Source organism: Camelus bactrianus, chromosome 2 (assembly GCF_048773025.1).
Source record: "Camelus bactrianus isolate YW-2024 breed Bactrian camel chromosome 2, ASM4877302v1, whole genome shotgun sequence".
Taxonomy (NCBI): Eukaryota; Metazoa; Chordata; class Mammalia; order Artiodactyla; family Camelidae; genus Camelus; species Camelus bactrianus.
The window spans coordinates 27,489,206-27,509,020 of NC_133540.1; the positions used below are offsets into that span (position 1 = coordinate 27,489,206).

General features: G+C 36.9%; 1 protein-coding gene across 1 annotated transcript in view; it reads right to left on the reverse strand.

The window, feature by feature from the left end:
- ARFIP1 (ARF interacting protein 1) overlaps positions 1 to 19,815 on the reverse strand; it is a 1,058,373-nt gene that overhangs the window by 312,479 nt on the left and 726,079 nt on the right. The gene's annotated exons all lie outside the window — the stretch shown is intronic.

Consider the following 19,815-nt stretch of genomic DNA (forward strand, 5'->3'; position numbering starts at 1 on the left):
CCTCCCCCCTCCCCTCTACCCCCTCGGGGGGGTCTTCTCCCTTGGGCGGTCGCCGGCCCCCCGGCTCCTCGGCAGGACTCCGGGAGGAGTTCTTAGAGCCCCCTCCCCCGCCCCAGCCCCGAGGGCGGCGGGGCCGGGGGGGACCCGGGGGGCCGGCCGCAGCCTCCGCCCAGAGGAAACTTTATAAAAACAAAATCCGGAGCCTCCCAAACGTGACTGTCCGGGGACAAGTGGCCCGGGACGGGCCGAACACTCAGCCTGAAGAGACCCAGGAAGAGGAAAAGAGGAGGTAAGCGGGACCGCCGCCTCCTGTGCTCCGGCGGCGCGGAAGAGACCCGGGTGGCCGCCCGGCTTAGCGATACCAGCCCCGCTTCTTCCTCAGTAACGCTCCGGAGTCTGCCGCAGCTACCGCCTCCGTCCCGAGGAGGAAGGGAACCAACCCACTTTCAGCGCTCCAGCTCTTCTCTGAAGTGTGAGTGGCCCCGGGAAAGGGAATTGAGGGGTAGAGAGGGGGAGGATGCCGGTGCGTTCTCCACAGTTTTGCCGATGTTTCTCCGGAGTGCTGGGAGTGTATAGATGTGCGGGGTACCTGAGTCCTCACTGCGGGGAGAAGGCATCAGGCAGTCCTGTGTTTTGTAACCTTTTACCTCTCTGCGTGTGATATGCAAGCCTGCAGGTTTCTTTTCGAGGAGTTCTGTCTTTCCCCAGAGTTGTACATTTCTGGCCAGTAATTGGCAAAAGGAAATTGAGGAAACCAGAGCATATGTGCGCACAGAGGACATCTCAGTGTATGTAGCTTTTCCTGGTACACCGGGTGGGAAACAGCGCTGTAGTTTTTGTTTCTGGGCAACTCCTATTTGGGTTCCCAAATGGGAGCCTCTGAAATTAAAATTCCTTTGTTTTCCTGCAGTCTTCCTTGAGAGTTTTCATTTTAGTACAGGAGTGTTTTTTTTTTTTTTTTTTTTTTTACCTTCTCATTTCCTGGGTGCAGTTCCTGTGTATCAGAAGGACACGGTAACAAGTATCAATTACTCAGGAAATTCGGAATTCTTAGGAATCACACCTGATTTGGGGGAGAGCATTCAGTACTTTAACCAGTTTATTAAAATGGTATTACATTTTTCCTTACCCAAATGCTTTTTTTTTTTTTTAATAGCATATGTCCTAATCGATAGCACTTTTTTATTGGTGGAATAACTTGTGACTTTGCTTATTTGGATTGTCTTTTCTATCAAATAAGGATGACTTTTTCCCCTTCTGTTATTTTTAAGGAGAAGTCTATAGAATCTTTGATTTGTGTTTTAGGTATCCTCTCAGAGTGCTAAATTAAGGTGCAGGAAAATAATTAACATTTCATATATTTATACAGACCTTAAGGGTTAAGCATAGGGTGGAATTTTATATAACAACACAGACAGCACTATACTGAGAATTGCGGTCCCTGGAGACAACTGTGTGGGCTTACATTCTGAACCCAATGCTGAGGGAGGCTCTGTGGAATGAATGTAAGCCTGGGGTTATCTGTGCTAACTTTTCCATTCAGGATCTTGATTAAACTCATTTAAAACTTTCTCGAACACTTTTTATCCTGTACTGTTTTCTTTTGAAGTAATGAATTCTACAAGTTTATTAGCCCATTTGTTTATTAACAATTCATTTATTTGTCCCAAACCTGTCTCTTTAAAGTTCCAGGAAACATCCTGAGCTTGTGTTTTGAGAAATGCTAGAACAGGCTGGAGTTCGTCTTTTCTTGGTTTTGTAGATTTTCATTGTTCCTCTTTACCATCATCTTTCCTGACTTTTTTGTCTGTTTGAGAATAATTTCTTCCATCCCTTTGATCACTTTGCCCTCCTGTGGAACTTCTCCAGCTGTTTTGTTTTTTCTTTATATGCTTTGTTCTTGTTATGCTTTTGTTAGGAATCTTAAATTCTGTCTATTTTACGTAGGTACTGACATTAAACTTTTGAGTAGTGGATGTAATGTTGGATGTGGAATCAAAGACAAATGCTGCTGGATGGATCTGATATTTTGTAATCTTGAGGAAGTCACGTATCCCATGCTTCACAAAGATAGAAAGACAAATCTAGTCTTGCATAGGCTGTTTTTTGGGGGAGGAAGGGTGGACAGACTACCAGCGAGTTTAAGTGTAAATTATATTCCATCGGAGTTGCTTAGTAACTTTAAGACTTTTATTGCTTTGGCTATAGATTGGTCAAAAATCATGACAATGTTTTATTGTATATTTGGGTAGCAAAGAAATAACAAAGTATTTGGGGGTCCCTACCTTTGAGGTACTTTTCCTTATGAGTGGCAGAGGCAATGATACCCAAACTGCACAAAACTGTGGGAAAAGGGGAATGGACCTGTTTTCTATGACCACTATATTGGAGATATTGTTTGGTACCTTATAGATGTGAATGTGTTTGTACATTTTTCATTGGGGAAATGTTGATATTCGACTATATAGAACATATTGGAGTGTTTGAGCCAGCGGAAGGTGTCTTTTAGGAAGAAAATAGCAGGTAGAGATAAAGTGTTTAAGACTTTTGGAACTGGAGGATGTGAGGAGCAGATGTAATTAGGAAGTTAGCTTGGTGGGAATTCAAAAGGAAGTTGAGTAGGCTTAGGGTCAGTTTGTGTTTGTGTGGGTACATGTTTCAGCTCAAAGAATCAGTTGAGAACAATGTTCCTGAGAGGGTAGTTTTAGACCACTGAGGAGAAATTGTATTTTAAGCCAAGAGACATAATACCTGGATTAGGATTTTGTTTTTCTAGTGAACTTACATTTTTATACCATGGTCATTGAAGAGTGATACAGATGGAAGGGTGAAAAAGAAGGTGCTTCCAATATATTAGTATGGTGCTAGTGGCTTCTTATAAAAACTAATTCAGAAATGAGGCAGTGGACTTTGTTTTGGACATTAAATTTTAGGATTAACGTTGGATACCAGTGTAATCTCAAGATGGTAAAATAATGAATAATACCCTGAAAGTGTAGAGTTGGGAGTCATTATCAAAGTATTAAGGTTTCTTTTTTTTTTAAATTTTATTTTATTGAGTTATAGTCAGTTTACAATGTTGTGTCAATTTCCAGTGTAGGGCGCAATTTTTCAGCCATACATGAACATAAATATATTCATTGTTGCATTCTTTTTCACCGTGAGCTACAAAGTATTAAGGTTTCTTGAGAGTACTGATGGAGAGTAAACAGCTGAAAAATGGGTATTTTTACTTGGGGGGAGGGGAATCTATTAAAGTTAGCAAAAATCTTGTAAGAACAGAGAATGGATGGACTCTCCCTAAAATAGATGTTTTAAAAGTGAGTAAGAGTTGAAGTTGAAAAGGGAGGAACAGCCAGTCTTAGGGCATATGATTATTTTTGAAACTACCAACAAGCTTTTTGTAGGGTATATAGGTCCCTTGAGGTTAAGTTCAGAAGAATATATAGGATTTCACTGTTAAGGAGCTTATAGATAAAAGGACAGATCTGTTTCACCAAATTCATGTTTTTAAACTTTGCCCTTCATTATCATACTAAGTTTGGTCTTTAACATGACGAAGTAGGGCTAAAAATAGCTGGCAAAGAAGGCTGCTTCCCCTGCTCCGCAGTTGGTGTGTGTCTTTGTGTCCCATACAATGGAGGGGATATCCCTGTGTTGGCACAGCAGTGCTGAAAATGCCTTTTAAAAAATCTTTTTATTAAAAAACAAACAAACAAAAACCAACTTGGCATGAGAAAAAATCCTGACATCTTGGAAGCATGAGACACTGGAAGACTGATTTTAAAAAATTTAAAACAATTTTTAAATTTCTGTGGTGAAGCCTAGAATTTAGTGTTGATTCAAACAAGAATTAAGGATTGTGAGGTAAGGAATCTATATATCCACACTGTTTTGTGTTCGAATTCATTATCTCCCTAGTAGCTTCTTTGACCTCTTCTTAGGAGTGATAATTCAAATGGCAGGACCTTCTGGGGGAAGAGCTATTTAGACAGGGAGCTAGATCTAAGGTGGTTCTGGAACAGATGCCATATGGGTGCCTTCTCTCCTCACCCTCTATTTTCCACAACATTTTTCATGCAGGTGAAGTCATGTTCCAGTGAACCTTGAAGGGCAGCCTTTTTGGATTAATGTAATTTACTAGTAAAGACAGTGGGGAAGGTGGGACTCTGGTAGTTGGGAGTGGTAACCTCATGCACTTTTCCTTGACAACTTTGGGATTGATGTGGGATGATTAAAGAGCTTTAAGGGTGTGCATTTGTGTTTGTGTGTGTTGACACCAGATGACCCCATAGCCCACACCTAGGCTAGCAGCGGCCCAATTCACTTACGTTAGAGATGGTTCTTGGAGAAGTCTTGTGTTGCCTCTGACATCTCATTGTGTAGAGGAGGGGTTGGCAAACTTCTTTTTGGTGAAGGGCCAGTTAGTAAATATTTTAGATTTTGTAGACCATATGGTCTCTGTCACAGTGATTCAGTTCTGCTCTAGTAGTGCGAATGCAGCCACAGACAATATGTAAATGAATGAATGACTGTGTTCTAATAAAACCTTATACATAAAAACTGGAGGCAGGTTGGGTTTGGCTTGTAGTTTATGGACCCCTGTGTAGACAACTGCCAAGTCCAGCTACATGCAGTCTGAGCTTCATTACTACAAAGCTGAGACTGCCTATTTTAGGTGGTCTCTGTTTTCTAAACGAGATGTGTTCCTTGGGATGTGTTCCTGAGATGTCTTAAAATGATTTTGCGTAAAGCATAGAGTCTACTGTTAAACAAGTTACTTTTGCCTCCATAGTGATGAAAACTATGGACTGAAGAGCAGGGGCAATGCCATCTATGAAGGGATGTGGCCAAAAAGCAGGGACTGCTTGCATTTCTTATTCAAAGATACCATACCATGTAAGATACTGTATAGTGGTATAATAGCTGTGCATCACGGCCAAAAGTATCTTTGAGTATCTTTGAAGAAACTTCTGGGTATAATTTTGAAAAGTTCTGCAAATAAGTTGTAAAGCATTTGCTTTAGATGTAAATTAGAAGTATTTATGGTTTGTTTCAATCAGGTAAAAATATTTGTCAAACTGTAAGAACACTAAGGTTTTATACTTCGGTTTCTTCAAGTCTTGATCTTTTGTAGTGACTAACTCAGTGTGTGGAATTATTGCTCCACCATTTTGGTTTTGTTAATTTCAAGTATTATTTCTGAACAGATCACTTAAGTTATTTAAATGTGTACATTAAAAAGCTTTGCTGTGTTCTTAGAGGTAAATGTAACATGGGTTAATGTATTTCTTAAGTGAATCTGCCTCAAATGTGTGGTTTAGAAAGGATAATTCAGTTTTATGTGCAATTTTACATCATAGCTAATACCAAAACATTTGTTTCATGTGTCAACAAATAGCTACGTTGGATGATGGTGCATTTTAACCTGGTTTCATAAATCTTATTTACCTCAGGGTTCCCCTATTTCTGTCAGGGGAAAGGGTTACTTTTCCAATAGTGACACTTTTTAGTTTCAAACCTGCTTTTACTTTACATAGTATTTCTATACATATAATTGATACTTCAATTCCTCTTCCTTTAAAAAAGGTATCTGACAATTTTAGTATACCTTTGAGAAAGAAGGTCACTGTAAAGTTACTTTTTTATTCATTAGGAGAGGATTCTTTTCCATGCTCTTTTAAAAAATCTTTTATTTTTTGCCTTTTCAGGTAATTTGTCATTCTCAGGCTTAAGGATGGGTGGCAATTTAAAAGACGCAAGGTATTCCTCTCATATCTGCAAATATTCCAAATAAAATTATTCTATATTGGTGACACTTTCAGTGGATCAGGGAAAAGAGTGGTGTATTACTTTTTTTTCTTTTTAGTGTAACTGAATTGTCATTACAAACAAATGAGTAAAGTTGTTTCCAAATAATGAACTCTTGCTGTTAAACCTTTCTACTTTGAGACTTTTTCCCACTAAGTATAAAACCAGTCTGTCTTATGCCTTAATGTAGTTGTAGATTTTCGCTTTCTCATGATACCTCATTGGTACTTTCTCATGATCCCTTTCACAGTGTGTTTAAAGTGTATTTTCTAAATCAATGTGACCTTTCCTGAACACTATGGGATATATATTTTCTAATAATTATACTTTTACACACAAGTATATTTAAAATTTCCTCCTATTCTACCTTCAGAATTGTGAAATATTTGAGGGAACATCTGTACTTGATCTGGATGTTGAGTGACAAACCAATGTATGACGGTTTTTCTAAAATGTTCCCTTAAAAAGTTTTGAGTAACAATTGATTTCTCTAAAACTGTAAGCTAATACAAGAAAATACAAGAGCCTATGTTTGTGTCGTATTACTCTGCAGTGCAGGTATTTGAAAAATAATAAAAATGCGCAAGAGACCTTATTGCTTGAGTGTCTTATCTTTTGCTTTTTCCCCATCACCTGAGGGATAGCTGGTAGATCAGTCAGATACTGTGAAGTTTCTGTTGCTTTGTGGTGTTGCCTCTGCCCTTTTTTTCTTTTTTTTTTTTTGTTCCCAGCTGAAGGTTTGCTACTGGAGATCTGGGTGACTTTAGGCAGGAGGCAGCATGTGCTGTGCTTGTGTCTGTGGGTACATGTATCTTGCTGGATGTTCCTTTCTGCATGACTGCTGTGAAATTTAGGAAATATTAAAAGATATGGTGTAAAATATTTTCGTGTCACTTAGCCTTTCCTCTGAGCGAATCACCTTAGGATAAGACACCGAACCCATCAGTATGTTGGGCCGAATGTGAAATGTCAAGACAAATTGCTGGTTTGTTTTTGGAAGAATGTATATATCTTATGAGACTTTTAGGATGGCATGCTTTTCAGATCAGTTAAAGGGTCTAATAATAGACCTTTGCATGACATCCTCTAGGTCTGAGAAGGACTTGCCTCACTAATAATAGTGGGTAATTTGTAACTATCTCATTGTTGAAAGTGTTATGCATACCTGGAGCCAGCAACATGTTGCTAGTTCATTTCTCATTTCCCTTATAAAATACATTCAATTCTATGGAGGCAAAAGATCCATTAGTTAGGCAGAGTACCTTTTTAGCTGTGTGGCCTGGGACAAGCTACTTTTCCTTTTACTATCAGCCTCATCAGCTGTCTGTGGAAAACTATGTCCTTAACAGGGCTGTTGTTAGGATTAAATGAGATAATATAAAGTCTATGCAAAGCTTGTCCAGTGCCTGGCATATGGTAATGTGACCCATCACTGTTAACTTGAGTTAAATATCTTCTAAAGTGTGACATAGACAGAAGGCTAAAGTCAGGCTTCATATTGCCCAACACTTAAATTCAGCCCTTGAGTTTGACAAATAAAATTGAAATAATTCTGCAATGTTTTCAAAAGCATCTGAACCAGTGTATGATTCATTAACATTTTATTTAAAAAAATCTTAAAAAGTAGAGAAATGGCAGAACTGCCATTATTTACAGCTCTGTTCGTTTAAACAGAGCTGAAATTTGAATTCATCTCCAAAGACCTCATCTGAAAGGACTCTTTTTGACTAATTCATTGATTATCTCTGAAAGTGACTGTTGTTTAAATTGTCCATATAGAAATATCAGGATGTAGTTGGGTTATCAAGTCTTTTAATGTCAATTGCTTTAATGCTTGGGAATAAAAAGCTTTAAAAAAATCATGAAGAAGTTTAGTAAGTTTAATTCATGTCATTACATCTCAAATTAAGATTGAAGGAATTTTATTGAGGTGATATTGTTTTAACTGAATTTTGGTTTTCTCGTTTTCCTAAAATGATGGGAGGGAGAAGGGGAGGGTGGTGGATGTTCCCTTTTCATGCTTAATATTTATTAAATACAGGATCAATTTTCAGAAATAACCTTTCCTTCAGGCTTGGCATCATCAGTGTTCTGTTGGCCAATTCAAGAAATAAATGCTTCTTGATTGTTTTTTGTATTTGGAAAATATTTCTATTTTGAGAACAATTTGGCTTTGCCTTCATAGTCTGTTTATTTAACAGAATTGTATATTTAAGATAAGTGTATGAAAGAAATCCAAAGGCAGAAAGAAAAGATTGAGATTGTTTCTTAGTACTGTTTATCTTGCCAACTCTTGTCCTCATTCTCTAATTTCTTTTAAGACACGTTTGCTTTAGATTTTGATGTAAATGTGGAAATTAGATTAGCTTATTAGTGGATCTCTAAGTAGTTAATTTAATGAATATCCTAGTTTTTAAGCAAATTCAGTATTTTAAATATTTTTCTTTGTTGGTAGCGATTGGAGTCATGCTTCAGGGGTTATGCTTCTTTTCATTTTAGAAATTTTCAAAAAGAACTTTACAGTCATGAATGGGTTACTAGCCTGATGGGAGAAGAGCATAGGTTCTCTAGTCAGTTTAAATTTCTTCCAGCTTTTTTTATTATGTATGTAATACCGGAAGGCTATATAGATAAATATGTGGGACATCGTTTTCTTTTGCATGATTGGTGGTCTCTTTATTGACTGCTGTGTGAATTTGATAATGTCACCTTTGGGATGCTGCTGTAATGAATGGGGAACTTTTTTGTACCTATTACAGAGGTAGACTTTTTTTGTTAGAGAAATATTAAAATTCTAACTTACTAGATGAAGAATTTAGAGCAGGAAACAAAATGTCAGAATTTTTGAAAGAGCATTTAGTAGGAGAGGAGAGAAGGGTTGTACAGAGGTGGGGAGAGACACACAGGGCACTGGAGAGAGGGAAGAGGCAGATACGGGGAGAAGGGCTCAGGAAGTTTTGAGGTCAGCCTTAGTCAGAGGTCACACCCTGTTATTTCTTTGGGTTGTGCACCTGGGGTGTTACCAGTTGTTGTCTACCACCCTTTGAAATGTTGATTAGATGATTGACTCTAGTTCCTAGTTTTCAACATCTGGATTCTTTAAACTATTGAAGTTGTACTCGCTATGGGATAGTCAGTGTATCCCGGGCTGGGAAGATTTCCACAGTACCTGCTAGGAGAGGGGTCAGATCAATGGTTTTTGACTACATTGGAGTTTCCTTTTGATTTCGTTTTGTTGTCTTCTTTCCTCGTTGGCCACTTTTCCCTAACTTTGCCTAAGAAGGATACTTGTAGTTCTGTGTATATGACATAGTAGTTGAGAGGCAAGGCTTGGAGTTGATAGACCCAGTTTCCAGCTGTGCTGCTTTGTGACCTTGGGCAAGTTATTTATTCTGTGTGTGAACCTGTAAAACTGGGATGATAATAATAGTACCTACCTCTCTTATAGGGTAGTTAAGAGGATTGAGATAATGGATCACAGTGTCTGGCTCAGAGTTAGTGCTCAATAAATGTTAGTTGTTGCAATAATAATAAATAGTACAATACTATTGTTATTTCTGTGTGGTTGCTGGTTTTTTTATTTTTTAAATGCTGAACACATTTGTACCTTTGTTTCTGAATATGTTAACTGTTTTGAAAACTACCTTTACTCAGCAACAACTGAACACCTACTGTGCCAGGCATTGATCTAAGTGAACAGAACATAAAAATCCCTGCCCTCTTAAAACTTACATTCATTCTGGCTGGGGGAGACAAAATACCTAAAGCCAAGTAGATGACCCACTGCTCATCTTATGAAATTTGGTATTTGACTCCATATGTCTAAGCCTCCATTAACCAGCCTAGTAAGCTTTCACCTTTAGATCTTTTGTGTTCGTTCCTGTAGTTATGCTTGACAGTGTTTGTGGCAGGAGTGCCTTAAAAACACAGAGCTAGTCTCATGGTCTCCAGCCACTGCTCCATCTTAATTTTAAGGCACGTATTACTCCTCATTATTTCCTGGACTTACTGCTTACGTTGGCTGTCACAAAACTTTCCTTTCAGTCCCCATGCTTCTGTTTCATGTTGTTTTCAGATGTGTTGCTCCTCCCCAGCTTATCACTTTTGCTCATTTGTTTCCTTTCCTAAGAGGCAATAGTAGCAACTTCTTTTAAGAAGTATTCCGTCTCTAATCTAACTGTATTCTTTCTTTCTGCTGTGTTGTATTTCTCACCCTCTGTGTGTTGTTAACTGAGATATTTAACTTACTTATTCTCTGTCTTTAAAAAATATATATTTTTCTTGTCTCTTCAATTAAATTGTAAGCCTTCTTAGGTCAGGGATTACCTTCTATTCTGAGCCTTAGCTTCCTCACTTGAAAAAAAAGGTAATACCTACCTCACAAGGATGTTCTGAGATTTCAGAAAGATAATGTGTGGAAAAAGTCCTGAGCCAAATCCTTAATAAATGTAGTTTTCTTTTCTTTGAACCACTCTAGTTCCTAAAGTTGGTACTGGGCATACATACAGTCAGTGTTTAAAAATACTTGTTAATTTATCCTGAATTGAGGTTGGGAGTCTTTTAATTTAACTTCCTCTTATGTGGATAATTTTAGTTTTTACTTCCAGATAAGGTTCAAAATATTACTTTTCAAGTATCAGATGAAAAAGGCTGAGGCATTAATAAGAGACAACAGAACAGTGATTAGAGCAGGGACTGAAGCCCCATTGTGTGGGTTCAGTACAGGCTGCCACACTTGTTGGTTATGTGACTTTTGGCAAGTTGTTTAACTCGTTTGGCCTCAGTTTCTTTATTTGTTAAGGTGGGGAAAATAATAACTATCTCATGGATACTGTATTGTTAGATTAAATGAGATAATAAATGAGAAGCACAGAACATTGCCTGGCACACAGCAGTGGCTCCAGGGAACATTTGGAAACATCCGGAGATGTTTTTGATGGTCACAGCCAGGGGAGAGGTATGTGTGAGGGTGCTGCTGGTATCTAGTGGATAGAGGCCGGGTGTAAACCTTGCACAGGACAGCGCCCCACTATGAAGTGTCATCTGGTTGAGAAACCTTGCTCCACCATTAGGCTCTCTGTTTCTCATTTGATTACTTCCTTTGTAGTATAAGGTACTTTGCCAGTTAGATTCTGTATAAATACTGATTATTGATAAAGTAAGTCATAGACATGGATAAGCCTTCTTTAACATTCAATTTAAAAGACAGACACAAAGGAAAATTAACAGATTTCATGATTTGTTTTAGATGATAGGGCAAGTACTGAAAAAGTAAAAGTATTTATACTTATTCAGTAGCTAGGAAGGATTTCTAGATAGATTTTACTGATCTTTAATTTTTAATTTTTTCAAATTTTTTTATTTTTTATTTTTTATTTACCCCACCCACCTGACTTAATTTTTTAAAATGGCAAACTGTTTATGTGAAAGTATATCAAGAGTTAGGGGGCTTATGAAATGTGAGTGCCATAATATGTAAATATTCATAAAGTCAAATATACACTAAGGGAAAAAGCAAGTATTAATGTTAATGGAATGATAATTGGGAGAAACCTTGCATCATGTCTGATTTCCCTCTCTTCCTTCACGTTTTATTACCCACTAAGTAATAACTTTTTTTTTTCCCTACTGTTTAAAATTGAACCCTGTCCATTTCAGGAGTTTCTAAATTGATTTCTTTGCTACTGTCCTTTATATTCTTACCTGAATTGATACTTTGCTTAAGGGAGAGCCTTTCCTAGTCCAGGTTCAATCTAGCATTCAAACCTCCTTGCACTATCCCTTAATTTTGGGGAAAGGTGTAAGTGCCAAGGCTCTAAGGCTGGAATTGGAATGAACCAGCTTTTCTCTTATGTATAGTGTTAGTTTCCAATTCTTTGGGAGAATTGAAAAAGTAGTCAGTTACGTCATTTTCTGTGTTGTAGTTCAGATGACTATCTTTGCTTGTATCTAAAGACTGACTATATATCCATTTGATGTAACATGTATATATTTGATGCATTTTGTGTGTGTGTGTGTGTGTGTGTGTGTGTGTGTGTGTGTATACTTTCAGGTACGTGTATGTGTCTGTACCTTGCTGTTTCCTCTGCCTGGAGTACTCTTTTTCCTTTCATCTGTGAAACATTTATCTCTTAAGACTGTAGTTAAATGTCATCTCCTTTAGGAAGCCTGTCCTGGTTAATGTGAGTTGTTTTTTCTTCTGGCTACCCACGGTATCTATGTGGGTTTTATAGCACTTAACATAGGTATTTGTATTTTTCTCTGCTACTGGTCTGTCAGTTCTTTGAGGACAAAGTTTCTACCTTATTTATCTTTTCAGTAAATATCTCCTCCCCCAAATGCCTAACATTTGCTGCCACATAGTGGCTTATAGTAAGTTAACAAATGAACGGAAGAGAAAGAAAAGAAAAAATTGGGAAGATTTTCTAATAGGTTCTATAAGAGGAGAATTATGATCTTGTCACTTTTGTGTCCAAGTGCTTAGTGTAGTGCCTGTCCATGGGTGTTCAAGAAATATTTATTGAATGAATTAGAAGCCAGTCGCCAAAGTTGATAGAGATTTCATGTGAACTTTTTTCTTCATTTCTGGAAAGCATAAAACAGCCTATTCATTTGGCACATGCGATGCATTAAATTGACCTTCTTTTTCTTGACTCAGGAATGAGACTTGATCCAACAGGTACTTCCTGAAAGATGCTTTTGGTTGATTTCTTTTTCACCTAAGTGTCCATTCTCATGTTGAGCTTGTTGGAAAGATGAATGTGTGGTATCAGTCTACGTCATGGATGAACTATCATTAAGTACAAGTGTTGATAAGGCCTCTGATCTCCTCTGCATTTGGGCCCAAGCAGAGTGAGTATATATTTACTCTCAAATATGGATAATGACTGAGGCTGTTGAAGCAGGAGAGGAGGGTGGCAAAGTTGCCTATTAGGTCTCTTTTTCTTTTGTTGATGATTGATTTTTTTTTAACCTCAGAGCTGCCCCCAATTATTTATAAAGAATTAGCTAGGAGAGGGCTGTGAATCTAGAGGATAAAAATACAGATTTGATAGTTTGATAAATTAGTAAGTTGACAATCATTTGTTTTGATTATCATTGCTACCACTTACTGAATGTTTGCTATACATCAGGTACTGTGCTAAGGATATTTACATACATTATTCCTCACAGCAGTTCCTATGAAAGAGGTACTAATAAGCCTGTTTTATGGCAGAAGAAACAGATTCAGAGAATTTTCTAAGATTGCATAGCTAGGAATTTGAACTCACAGAACTGGGATTCAAATCCAGATTCATCTGACTTTGGTTATGCTTTTAATCACCATGCTGCTGCCTCTTAAGTTTCAGTGAAGGAGTTTTTGGGTTTTTTTGAAATTTGTGTTTTTATTTATTTATTTTTGGGAGAGGGTAATTAAGTTTGTTTGTTTGTTTGTTTGTTTGTTTGTTTGTTACTTAATGGAGGTACTGGGGATTGAATCCAAGACCTTGTGCATGTTAAGCACACACTATCACTGTGCTATACCCTCCCCCTTCCGTGGAGGAGTTTTGTATTGAAAATTCTGGTGCTGAAATAGTAGGGGAAAATAATAGGATTTCATTCTATACAGATGTTAGAAGGAAGAAGATTAACAGGTTCATGGAGAAGCAGTTCCCAGGTTTATGTCCTTATACAAAATAATTATGAAATTTAAACCTGTAATTGAACTAACTTGCACTAACCTGCATTTTTATTAAATTTAGTCTTGCCCTTGGTACTACCATCAGGACAGGTGTCCCAGATACATCTTTAGCAGTAAAAGAAATCTATCTAGGTAAAATCTAAAACATCATGGAGCAAGGTGATTTTTTATAAATAATTTTTTTCTATGTGTAAAATGTGTTTTGTAGTTAGAGTTAAATCTTTTGAAAGAGATTCTTGTTTAGGGTATGAGCCTCAGAATTACATTGTTTAGATTTGAAAAGGTATGATTTGACATGCTGGGAAGGTATAGCAGAAAGTTTTGGAAGCAACACTTTTTAGTCTCTAAGATATAAGTTAAGTCAGTGGGTATCTGCAGAGTGTTTTTCTTATATGATTTTTTAAACTATTTTTGTTTGCTGAGATGGTGTTTGTCATTTGAAAAAAAAATTCCTTTCTCCTTCCTTCCCATACTTTTTACAGGACTGTTTCTTACTCAATTAGTTTATTTATAGGTGTTTTACATTTAATAAATATAGTGAGAACATAGTTTGGACATCTGTGCACTGTTATTTTTATTTGTTCCTTAAGAGATTTAAATAGTTTTAAATTTTATTTTGTTACTTTCAAAAGAGCTAAACCTGGATATTGGTCTTTGAAAATGTTCCTAGAAGATTTTCTTTTTCCTCTTGGTTGTGTTTTAAATACTGTATTTGTAACCCTAGTTTTATACATTTGAACTTTGCTCCTTCCAGAATTATAATTCAGTGCTAAAGCTACATGCAAACACTAAGAGCACTGTGCTGAATGATGTTCTAGTAAATTTTAAAAATGCCTAAATGAAATGAATTCTGGTAAATAAGAATTCAGGGTTGGGGTACAGGGAGTCGAATAATTATGTCAAGACTTTAGGAGTCTAAGTCTTAGGCTCCTTACTGTTCTTTCACATTATCTACCACAGGTTGCCTTTCTTTTCTTTTTTTCTCTCTCCAGGCAAACAGGTTTTATTTCTACCTTGTAAGCTTGCATACTTATAAAAAACATAGTTTTGTAAGAAGTCTAAGGTTATACAAGGTTTATAAATAATCCTGCAAACATACATAGTAGATAATCAATTAAGTGTGCAGTACCTTGAATTACATCAGCTGTAAATCATGTAATTATTTATAATTGGTCATAGGTGCACTTATTTCTAGGCATGAAGGTTAGGTTTCATTATTTTAGTGTCCTATTTCCAATATTCATATATTTTCATTCTTGACCAGGCAGAATTACATTCAAACTAGTGATGAAGAACTCAGTATAAATGTACTATGCCAGAACCATTATTCTGGTAGTTCCCACACTTTAGCAAGCATCAGGATCACCTGGAGGGCTTGTTGAACCATAGATGCTGGTCCCCAAACCTAGTATTTGATTCAGTAGATCTGGGGTGAGACCCAGGAGCGTATTTCTTACACATTCACAAGTGATACTGTTGACTGAGGGACCAAACTTTGAGAACCAATGTGCTGTACTAATGAGGTGATACCAAACCGTTTATTTCAGAAGTTCAAGTACTTGCATTAAGGCCTTAACTTGTAACCTTAATTAGCAATACCCAGTCTTAGACATCAGTTTTTCATGTTGCATTTGTTAACTTCTTGACTTGTACCATTTTGGGGTTATAAAGCAACATTAGCTTTAAAGCAACATTTATTTGGATTTGAATATTGCCTCCTAATATCTGATTTGCATAAAAATATATTTCTGAAAGACTTCTATGGTCTAAATAATGCTATTTTCTCCTTAAAAGATCTTGAAAAATAGTGTTGCACCTGCTGTAAAAAGACTGAATAGCATCCAGGAGCCTTATAGGCACAGAAAAGGAAGAAAAAGGAAGAAAAAAAGCTTGAAATATTATCCATCCCATGGAAAAGAAACCTCAACTATATTGGCCAAATGCACTGTGTCTTCTGGGATTGTGCATTTTTAACAAGCATCTGGGGGATGTGGAATTGGTGATCCTTAAAACTGTATTTTGCATAGCAAAGCCCTAGAATGTCAGTTTTTAATGTTTCCATATAAGTTTCAATTTTTTTTTCTAACAGAGAAGCAGATACAGTACTTGAATCCATAAATATTTCATAAGGTAAAAAATACAGTAACAAATTTTAACCACACCCTGGCAAATTCATACAATTAAATAAAAGTAAAAGCCACCCCAGGGGGACAGTCCAGCAGTATCCTCTGCAAATACACAGGTTGCCTTTCTTAGAAGTGAATGTTAATATGATACTATTATAGAAACAATATTGATATCAACATGTGAGTACTTAATATATGCCAGACACTCTTCTGTGTCTTTTGAATGTCTTAACTCATTCAGTCCTCACTGTAGCCCTCTGAGGTAAGCATTGTTAATGCCCCTGTTTTATAGTTGAAAATTTGGCATAGAGGAGTTAAACATGCTCGAGATCTCACCTTTTCTTAGTAATGGACCTGGGATTGTATCCAGGCAGTCTGGTTCTGTAGCCTGAGATCCTAGTCACTATTCTATACTACAGTTGTTTTCTATATATTTATTTCATATATTATTTGCAGAACAGTGCCTGGCACACAAGATCTATAGAAGTGCAGGCTATTTTCAGTGGCATTTAATTGTATACTCCACAAGGTTGGCAGAGCATATGTTATTATCCATTTATGTGTGTATGTCTGTATGTATGTATATTTTTCTTCTATTACTTAGGCTCCAGACTTGATTCAGATTTCTATTAGTCCTTTTTTTTTTTTTAATAGCTGAGTTCCCTGAGGTTCTTAGAAACTAGATGATTGCCCCAAATTATATGGCCTTGCTAGATCTCAAAATTAGCTTTTCTCACCACAGATTCAACTTTACTTTCATTCCTTTTGAAATGGATAAGGACTGAGATTTTTACTTATTTATTTTTGGTATGTTATTGGTTTAGAAAGACAAAGGCAAATATACTAACTTGTGTGTCCAGTTGATGGAGGAAGTAAATTCTTAGATGTTATAAAGTTTTTTTCACCTGTAATGTTTTGAAAGTTGTATTACCTTATCCTGCTGACTTGTGAAATTGAATCATATCACTCATAATAATGTGAAGTATGAGCAATTGTTTTGATGATAGAGCAGATTAGCAGCCTTTTAGAGAAATAATATAAACCATGTTTTCTCAAATCTGAGAAGTTGTCTGTATTAGTGTTCCATTGCTGCTTTAGCAGCTTATCTCACAGTTTCTGTTGGTCAGGAGTCTGGGCATGGTTTAGCTGGGTCCTGTCCTCCAAGTCTTACCAGACTGAAATCAGGGTGTCAACCAGAGCTGTGATCTCAGCTGAGGCTCACTGTCCTCTCCCAGGCTCAGTTTGTGGTTCACTGGCTGGGAGTCACGGACCACTCCACTAGAGGCTCCTGGAGGCCACTCTTAGGTTCTTGTCCATTGTCTTCTTTATGCGCAGTTCACAGCATGGTTGTTTGCTACTTTAAGGACAGCCTTCTCATAGGAACTGATCTCTTTTGGTCAGACCTACCTATAATAATCTCACTAATTTAAAGTCAGCTTTCTAGGGATTTTAATTACATTGGTAAAATCCCTTCACAACAGCATTTAGATTAATATTTTGTTGAATAACTCTGAGAAGATGTGTACACCAAGGTGTTATAAAATCTTGGGGGTTGTCTTAGAATTTTGTCCACCACATGATCAATTATAAGACAAATTCTTATTTTTTTTATATCACTAAGGAAGAAAAATGCTGGCATAAACTATGATGTAGTGCATTATTGGTACTTGGATATTGCCTCGTCAAAAAAAATTGAAATTGTGGTCATTCTTCTAACCACAAATATTTGTTTCACGTATATCAAACTTAGTCCCCACTGCTGCCTTTCTGTGCTTTTTTGAAAGCATCATTTTTTGTTTTAACGCTGAACCATAGTGTAGTCTTTTAGAGGATATTTAAAATTGGGATGTAAACATGACATGTGTACCAAAAGTACACAGAGTTCAGTAAAAGTTATGGTTATATAAACTGCCAATAACCAAATTCACACATGCCCAGGGAATGACAGCGACGTTGTGACTGCCACAGGGCAAATGGTGATTGCTTTTTTCCATTTCCTACTTCTTTTCAATCGGCTTTATTGAGATATAATATATACAGTAAACTGCATTCATGTAGTGTTTTCATTTGATGAGTTTTGACAAGTGTATACATGAAACCACTACCACAATGAAGACATTTCCATCAGCCTCAAAAGAGTCAGTCCCTTATCCCTGGGCAATCACTGATTTGGTTTTTTTGTTATTGTAGATTAGTTAGTATTTTCTGGTATTTAAGTGAGAAAAAAAGGATATGGAGACAGTATTCTTAATTTTTGTGTTTTCTTTAGACCCCCTTATTCTTAAGAGAAATTGTTTCCTTATTAGGTCTGAGGCTTTTTCTTTCAGTGTGGGAGTAAAATGATTGTCCTTGAAGCTTTCTGAATACTGTTCTGGGATGTTCTTGACTTCTGCTTTGCCTAGGTATTTTTTTGCCACTTACTCAGAGTTGGCTCTCCTACCCCATATGTGTGCGTGTACAGCTTCCAAGTCCACTGTCTTTGTAAGGCCCATCAACAGAAGCAGTTTTCAGCTAGAAGTTCCAGGCTTCTAAACAATTTCACATTGTTACGGTCTGAAGCTTTTCACCTGTTAACTTAAGATAGTCTTAACCCCCAAGAGAATCCCAGAATGTACTCATCTCAGTTTTTTCTTAAGATTCATAGTACAATTTGAATTTTAGGATGCATGAGAGACTTCCCTGCTAGTCACTTCTTAGGATTATTGCTTGTTTCATGTTGCTTGATGTGTGCAGTGTTTTCTAGTGCAGGAAACACTCTGGGAGAAGTCTTACTTCCTGGAGCATAGGAAAAAGGGAACCAAGGGAGGACTTATGAAGCTCTAGAAAGCTCATTTAGCTGCCATTTAATACAACGTTGTCCAATAGAAATATAATGCAAGCCGTATATCTAGTAGCTATATTAAAAAACTAAAGAGAAACAGGTGACATTAATTTTAATAATACATTTTATTTAATATATCAAGAATATTGTCATTTCAACATATAATCAATATGAAACTATGAAAACTTATTAATGAGATATTTTAGATTGTTTTTTTAGTGCTAACTCTTTGAGATCTGGAGTTTATTTTATACTTAGACCACGTCTCAATGTAGACTTAGCCACATTTCAAGTGCTCACTAGCTTTTGGCTGGCATGTTGGACAGTGAAGATGTAGATTATGAACTTCTTTTTCCCGTTAAGACAATAGTGTGTGGACTCCACAAGACACTGGCTTTAACAATGCTTGACTCTAATAGGTTGACCTAACCTATTGAGTGTTTCAGAATGGTTTCTATGATTGAGATATAAAGTATTTCGTTCAAAAAAGCAAATACATTTTTATACATTTTCCTCATACAGGTAATCTTATTGTTGAAAATTTGGAGAAGTCTGGATAAGAGACTACAAATTGCCTTTATTCCTCAATCCAAAGATGATAAATTGTTGAATTTCCTCTTCATGAATTTCATTTTAAATCAAAGAGAAAGTAGATTCCTTTTTGTCTTAATTCCTTCCTCCTCATATTCATATATTTGTTAAGAGTTATTGACAGTCTTTTTGCCTCTTTGCTTAAATTTATTCATTCAGAGTCCGAGGCTGTATTTTACCATAGGCTCTCTGTGAGGGCTTCTCTGTGGAGTCCAGGTATCTGAATGGTGCTCCCTAGACAGGGTTAACAGTAGAAGCCTTGATGGCTTTTACGTACTCATTGCTAAACCATTATACTTACTTTCTATTTTTGCTGGCAGTGTTTTACACAATGCACACCCAGCTTTTTTGTGTTATTGGGATATAATTCACATACCAGAAAATGTACCCTTTTGGAGTATACAGTTTAGTGGGTTTTAGTGTATCCATGAAGTTTTGCACCCATCACTACTATTGAATGCTATAGCATTCTCATCACCTCGAAAAGAAGCCCCATGCCCGTTAACAATCCCTTCCCATTTCCCCTCTCCCCAGTTCCCTGGCAACCACAAATCTACTTTCTATTTCTGTGGATTTGCCTATTTTGGACATTTCATGTAAGTGGAATTATATAGTATATCGCCCTTTGTGTTTGGCCTTTTTCACTTAGCATAGTGTTCAAGGTTCTTCTGTGTTGAACCATGCATCAACACTTCACTCTTTTTATGACTGAATAATATTCCACTGTATGGTGATACCATGTTTGTTTATTCATTCTTCAGTTGGCGGACATTTAGGTTGTCTCC